Source organism: Nicotiana tomentosiformis, chromosome 5 (genome assembly GCF_000390325.3).
Source record: "Nicotiana tomentosiformis chromosome 5, ASM39032v3, whole genome shotgun sequence".
In the NCBI taxonomy this organism is placed as follows: Eukaryota; Viridiplantae; Streptophyta; class Magnoliopsida; order Solanales; family Solanaceae; genus Nicotiana; species Nicotiana tomentosiformis.
Window position 1 is genome coordinate 137,891,697 of NC_090816.1, and position 7,549 is coordinate 137,899,245.

Consider the following 7,549-nt stretch of genomic DNA (forward strand, 5'->3'; position numbering starts at 1 on the left):
TCCCAATTCGTGTTTTGAACATGCTAGGTAAATGGTTTTTTTTTCAACGCATTGATTATCAAGTTACACATTATTAGGTCAAACCTATAAGTCAAGGAAAAAAGTAAAAAACTATACGGCAAATTTCATCTTTTGCACCAATGTCCTTTAAAGGAAATGTGTAATGAAAAAACAAAATAAAAATTGAAATGGCATTTGATTTCCATACGTATTATAATTAAGATTTATTAATTAAAAGCAGAATAGCCTGGTAGACACTTGTACTTATACCGCTTTGATATACCGGTCTCTCTACTTTGCGAAGTTTCATCTAAGCACTTATACATGTTCAAACAGAGTATTTTAACACCTCCTTGTAATGACTATGATACATGTTTCTCACTTGCTTGGCACGAATGACACACCACATCCACATCACTTGCCATGTCATTTTTTATCTTTGTCAATTAAAAATTCCATTTGAAAAACTAAAATTAAAACCCTTAGTTTCACGTTCTCTCCCCCATTTTTGGGTCCGTTAAACCATGCTTCAATCAACCCACCGGAAACAATGGATTATCCGCACATTTTCTCTAAATCCAAACGGAGAGAATTTACAAGATTTTAATTGACACTCACACACAAATTCACAATCACTCCACCGTTCACCACGAACTTTCACCAATTTTACCCATTTTTAGACACACTAAAGACCATCGCGAATAAAGGGATTAAGATGTCAAATCGATATAAGTACAAATATCTACTATGCTATTCTGCCTTAATTAAAAGTAACCTTCACAATTTAGCTTGTGACCACATTTGATGTCACTTTGTTACATAATTCTGGGTTCCATTAAACCAAATAGATGTACTAACTAAAGTAATCACATTATATTCGTCAATCAATTACGGCCTCTTTGAATATTTAAAATATTATTGCTATTTTAATTTAAGGCTGAATGCATCTTCAGCCCCTTAAACTTGTCCTTTTTTTCAATTTAGGCACTTGAACTAAACCTGGTTCCTATTGAACACTTTATCTTGTTATAAACTGTACCTATTAAACCCCTCACAAACAGCCGACCCTAAAATCTAAACGCGTAAATATACCCACGGATGGCATAAAATAAAACCAATAAAGAAAAGGCACATCAGCAAAAGAAATTGAGAGAAGAAAAAACATGGCTCTTCTTCTTATTCAGGGAATACAACCCACATAATAACTACAGAAACTTCTGTGGTGATTAGTTTTGAGAGGCGACGATGACACCGGTAAAGGCACTTGACGGAGCTGCATAAAAGGATCACAGCCGACGACCCCCAGCCACCCTATCGCTATTAGCAACTCCGCCTTCTGCATCCACCACCCCTGCTTTGTCCTCCACTCGACACCACCTCCACCAACAACAAATGCTCCCTCTAGCACTGATCACATCCCAGAAATTTCAAACTTGTCTTCTATATCTACAAAGGTTGGGGCAATTTCAGAAGACCCAATTATCAAATTGCCACTTGATATATAAAATGTGAAGAAGCATCGATTATTAATGAGATCCTAGTATCAAAATAGTTTTCTTTCAATTCCCCAACTGGGTTATTGATCTTCCTACAAAAATAATTTTTTGGTGTATTTAACTTGGTTCTTATTAGATTCCAATTTGGTTTGAATGTGAAATATTGTTGAAGTTGAATCCATGTGGCTTCTCCAATTCAACCTACGCATTTGCATAAAAACATTTCCTGCTTTTGTCCTTTTCACTTTTTGCTTCTATGTTTTTTTATTTTCTGATACATGATGAATAAAAATAGTGATGGGGGAGTTGGACGGTAGTTTCCATTGTTGGTGGACCGTGGCCTTTTTGGTGGTTCAATAACAATGGAAATAGTGACTATAATAGTGGAGGCGGGCAAGATGGTGTTGGAGCTAGTGTTATGGAAGCGAAGGCAGATTGGAGGTGGTGGAAAGAGAAAGAGAAACAAAAATATTTAAATAAATAAAATATAGCACTTCACGCTCTCAAAAGAGGTGAATTACACTCACTTTGACATGTTATCATTACTTATCAACTTGTGTCTAATTGATACATTTTTAATTGAGTTCATGTGTTCAATAGGAACACGGTTTAGTTTAAGTGCCCAAATGTAGGGCTGCTTAACGGACTGATCGGGCGGTTATTTACTCTTAACGGTTTGGCTATCGGTTATCGGTTTTAAAATGTATTAATTTGCTAGCCATCCGATAAGATATCGGGCAGATTAGTATCAGTTTAGCTATTATCGGGCGGTTATCGGTTTAGTTTCAGTTGATTGAAACTTAACATACTTCAACACAGTGTTGGGGAGTACATCCCCAAGATAACAATATAGTCAACATTTCTCATACATATATATCAACTAAATTACACCATGAGGCCATATTACTAGAATCAAATAGTGGATATCAAAAGAGAAGTAATCTACAGAGATCCATCACTATACCCATGATGAAAGATTACTTTGGGCGAAATACCTTATTGGAAAATAAACAGACGATACATTTTTTTACCTCCTCTTTCTGTCTTCCTTGCTTTGCTGGCTATGCGTGTGTGTGGTTGTTGTTTGAGAATTTCTTGACATAGTAAGGTAACGTCACTGATGAAGATATTCATTAAAATTTGAAAAGGCAGGCCCGTTTGGCCACCCTTATTTTGAAAATTAGTTCAAGACCTTATGTTTCCAATTCAAACTTGTACCAATTAGGACCAGTTTAAGTATTGAAAAGGCAAGCGAGTCGGCGAGAGCCGAGAGTGAGAGGGAGAGGCGACAGGGTTGGCTGGTGGGTTTAGATGCTAGGACTTCTAAAGTGTAAATATTAATAGTTTAATACTGATTATTAGTCTCCAGTGGGGAAGAGACTCAATGCCAATTAGATACTTCCAAGCAATCAGTACAATTCACTTTGCACTTTGTATAATTGTCTAAAGCAGTAATATGGATAAAAATAAATTATATATATTCTTAACGGGTTAACGGATTATCCGTTAAGAAAATTAAATAGTCCGTCCCCAAACCGATAAGCCGTTAATAGAAAAATTTTAATATGTTCCCCGTCCGTTAAACCGTTAACCCGATACCAATAAGCCATTAAGCTTCAGGTTCGATTCGGTTTTCGATTTCAGTTCGATTTTGAACACCCCTACCCAAATGAAAAAAAAATGAACAAGTTTAAGGGGCAACATATATATTCAGCCTTAATTTAAACATTTCAATCAAATATTTGGAAAGTACATATCTATATTGTCTTGTACTTAATTATTTCCTTTCTTCCTCTACCACCATAGATTGTGGTGGAATAGTACGTATTTCTCCATTTTTCACTAGAGATCTCGAGCTCGGGAAGGAATCGTCTTTTGTAGAGAGGCTTTACCTTCCCAAGTGAGACTTCTCGAATTCAAATTAATGGAATTTCAAAGCAAATACTTCCTCTATTTTAGTTTATTTGAACTTATTTGATTGGGTACGAAATTTAAGAAAAAAGAGAAGACTTTTGAACTTGAAGTATAAAATGAGACACATATATTTTATGTGTTTATAAACCTATTACATAAGTATAAATTATTTTCAAATAAGAAAAGATGTTATTTTTTTTTTAGCACTAACTAGTGACTAAAAAGAAAATAGGTTAATATAAATTGAAACCGAGTCGGTTTGAAAAATGATTTTAGGTTTTCTTTGATCTTTTTTATGCTTAATGCATACCATAAATAAAAATTATTCATAGTCAAGCCTTTTGAGCTTATAGAATTTTATTTGGCACCCACATTGCAAGTCTATACCTTTTTTTTGTTCTTAATTAATAATATCTAGATCATTTTACCTCTTACGACACTTTAATTATGAAATGAGCGCTAAAAGAAGTAAGGAAGAAATTAGGGTGGCTTTCGAATGTAACCAATAAAACGAGAAAAGGTGCACTTGTTTTGAAAAATAATACACCACTAGCGAAAATTCCAAAAGAAAGTGTATTAAACACATAATGAGAAAAAAAAATTATTCCAAGGAAGTAGGAGTCTTTCCTTTGTTGCCTTGCCAAGACACAATGTACAGCTAGAAAATTACCAACATATATGGCAAGTGTCATCCACTTCAGAAATATAAACCACCCCAGCAATGATCGTAAAGAGAAACCCTAGCATTCAAAATCGAAGCGAAACAAAAAGTTAGAATCTTTCAATATGACACAAAAGAAGAAGAATTTAATCCCAATGAGGGAAAATTAGCAAATAGTTTTGCCCCAAATATACAAATGGCGAAAGGTCAATAGAAGAAGAAATCTATTGCAAATGCAATGAAGGATAATCTTTCCGATCAAATTATTAGCAAAAGACAAAAGTTAATGAGAAATCAGTGCTTCCCCATCCAATTTGCAAAGGTATCTGTTTCTTCTGATGCTGCTGTCTCTGTGTGTGTGTTTTATTAATGCACCTGCACCCAAAAAAAGAGTAAAAAAGACTTTCAAGTGTTGCGTAAGAATAGGACACATTTCTTTTTGTTAATAAAAAATATGTAATTAAAGGAGATCGGGGTAAAATTAAAAATAACAAAAATTATGGGTAAATATTAACAATCGTTCAAATTATTTCAAATTTTTATTTTCCTTTTTCTTTCTTCTATCTCTTCCTCATTCTGTCCTTCTTCTTCCTTACTTTTTTCTTTTTGTTCCTCATTCTCTCCTTTCTTCTTCCTTACTTTTTTCTTTCTATTCAACTTTTGTTGCTACTGCAGGTGGTTCAGGTATGTCTATTTTCTTCTTTTTCATTTTCTTCTTTGTCTTTTTCTTCCTTCCCTATTCGTCTCATTTTCATATTCTTTTTCTTTTTTCATTTTATCTTTGGTTTAAAATTTGTTTAAAATTTACAAGAGAGGAGAAAAATATAAAATTTTACAAAGTATACAGAGATATTTTGAGACATCCCCATAAATGAGTATTCTGTCAAAACATCTCCGTGATGTTTGAAACATCTCGGAATGTTTGAGACATCTCCCGGACGTTTGAAACATCCATCGGGACGTTGAAACATCTCCCCGGACGTTTGAAACATCCATCGGGATAGTTGAAACATCTCCCGTGAAGTTTGAAACATCCCCGGGATGTTTGACACATCAATCGGGGTGGAAGGGGAGGGGATGTTTTGGTAAATAAGAAAACTTTGGGATTTTTAAAATTTATGTCATTAACCCTAATCACAAAAGTGTCCCTTCTATCCTATTTTTTAACACTTTTGTCTTAAAAAATTATATAAGTTTTGAAGTGTATTAAAAATTTATATCCCCCAACTAACTCTGCCCACTGAGGCCTCTATCTATTGTGCTTTATTATTGTTTGTTTATACAATTGGGGCTAACCAACCATGAAATTGCAGGGAAGAGCGTGTTGGATAATAATACAGGGCAGAAGGATGTTGATCAGGTGAGTTCTGATTTCAAGGTGGTCTTACACTCTTACTTACTTACAATTGAGTTTAATTTGTTATTGGTTGGACTTAGATTGATTAGGTTTATTAGACATTTCCCCAGGTTATGCTTAAAAACATTAAAGATAACATTTTTCAATGAAGATAATATGGCTAGCTAGCAGCGCCAATTATTCTTTCTCATCCTCGTTGGAAAAAAAAAGACTGCTTCATTGGTTTTTCTTATCACTGAAATTGGTGAGTTCAAGGTGTTACTTACAATGAAGTTTAATTGTTGTTGGTTGGACTTAGATTGATTTCTATGTGTGTTTGCTATGGCTAAGAGGTGTATTCCTGTGTTTAATTCACTTAAAATTGTTAATACAGTGTATTAGACCCTTAGTGGGAAAACTTAGCAGTTTATTATTTGGTGGTAAATAGAAAGAAAGGGAATAATGCATGCTATCACTGTAATATTTTCCTAACCGTGCTCGCTGGTATAGTCACTGGAATTCCCTGGGAACCTTAGGGCACATCGCCTCAGTGAGATAAAGACCGAAATAAATCACTACCAAACATCAATGGTTTCAATCATATAACTTTTGTGTCACCACTAGAAAACAATGGAATTTATGCTTTTTCATTCTGACACCAGTTTATGCCTTCACTAAGTTATTTTGTCAAACTAGACACCACAACTACAGCCAAGGGCATCAAACATGTTGGAAATTCTTAAAGTACTTACCTCGTCTGTTGCCTATTGCCACTGCCCAGTTGCCAAGTATTTTCATTTTTCTCCACTTGATATTTTCTACTTTATTGTTTGTTAGTAAACAGTAGAGTGAAGAAATTTACAGGTTTATCTTTTCTGAACTCTTGGTTGAAATTGTCTTATTTCTGTGTAGTTGAAAAATAATTTCTGATTACTTTTCCTTTCCTATCTAGGCCCTGGAACTTCACTTTGAAGAGGAAATTTTTATGAACATTTTCAGCAGGTTACCCGTGCAGTCTCTTGTTCAATTAAAATGTGTTTCAAAATTTTGGAAGGCATTAATATCCGATCCTTACTTTAAGATAAGCATCTCAGTCATGCCAAGAATGACCCAAATTTCCAAAAACTTCTTGTTAGCCAAAATTTGCCTAATAAATGTGATATGTATACCTTATGTTGTTCTTTATCGTCGGCTCAACTGGTTGAGAATGAACAAAAACTTGATTGCCCTTTAAACTTCAAACCATTGGGTTGCAGAATGTATTGTTGTTGCGATGGGCTGTTTCTTCTTGGTGTTTATGATGGATTTTATGAGCACTTTTTGCTGTGGAAACCCTCCACAAGAGAATCAACAGTACTTCCCCGTTCAGAGTATTTGAATATATGTTCTACTTACGGAATCGGATATGACATTACTAGTGATGATTATAAGATCCTTAAGATTGATGGGAATGTACTCGATGATTACATAATGCCGTATGAAATTCTTGAGTTGAAAGGTGGTTCTTGGAGAAATATTGGTAATCAGAGTATCATTGTGTCGTCTCTTTTGGGACCCTAATATGTATCCTTTGACATTTGTACATGGAGCATTCCATTGGCTTGGTGCGTACCGATATATGACTCAGTCATCTTATGGTTGTTATGTGGTGTCATTTACTGTTTCAAATGAGGTGTGCGGAGAGATTCCCGTGCTAGAGCGAATGTGCTATGTATCCAACTCCGGGACCGACCAGCTTGACGTTTCGTTTGGGAGGAATGATTTGCTTTCATTTTACTCATATTCATCGATTAGGGTGTCAAGGAATCTTGGACTGAATTGCTTACAATAAAAGAAATTGGTCTTCTTTTAGTCAGACCGAAATACATATTTGCGAATGGTAAAGTTTTACTGTCTTGTGGACATTCGCAACATTATGGTACGGTATTTAGGACATCCACAGGACCATTTGGATTATGGCCTCAATGTTATGATACCTATCAGGAAGGATTTGCGTATACAGAAAGCTTGATCTCTCCTAAATTACTTACTTAGTATTTGTTTATGTATGAGTGAGAACCTTTGGTTTCTGATCGACTCTTAAGATAGTCTTCAAAGTCAAATCCAGTGGCATCATCTTGCATGGTAAATGGGAATTCTCAG

The 7,549-nt window shown here is 34.9% G+C and overlaps 1 long non-coding RNA gene across 1 annotated transcript; it reads left to right on the top strand.

The window, feature by feature from the left end:
* The first annotated feature begins 4,610 nt into the window (after window positions 1-4,610).
* On the top strand, window positions 4,611-6,681 carry LOC138891695 (uncharacterized). Its single transcript, XR_011408061.1, has 3 exons — window positions 4,611-4,755; window positions 5,385-5,431; window positions 6,360-6,681. It is a non-coding gene; the product is annotated as an uncharacterized lncRNA (long non-coding RNA).
* The last annotated feature ends 868 nt before the right edge of the window (window positions 6,682-7,549 follow it).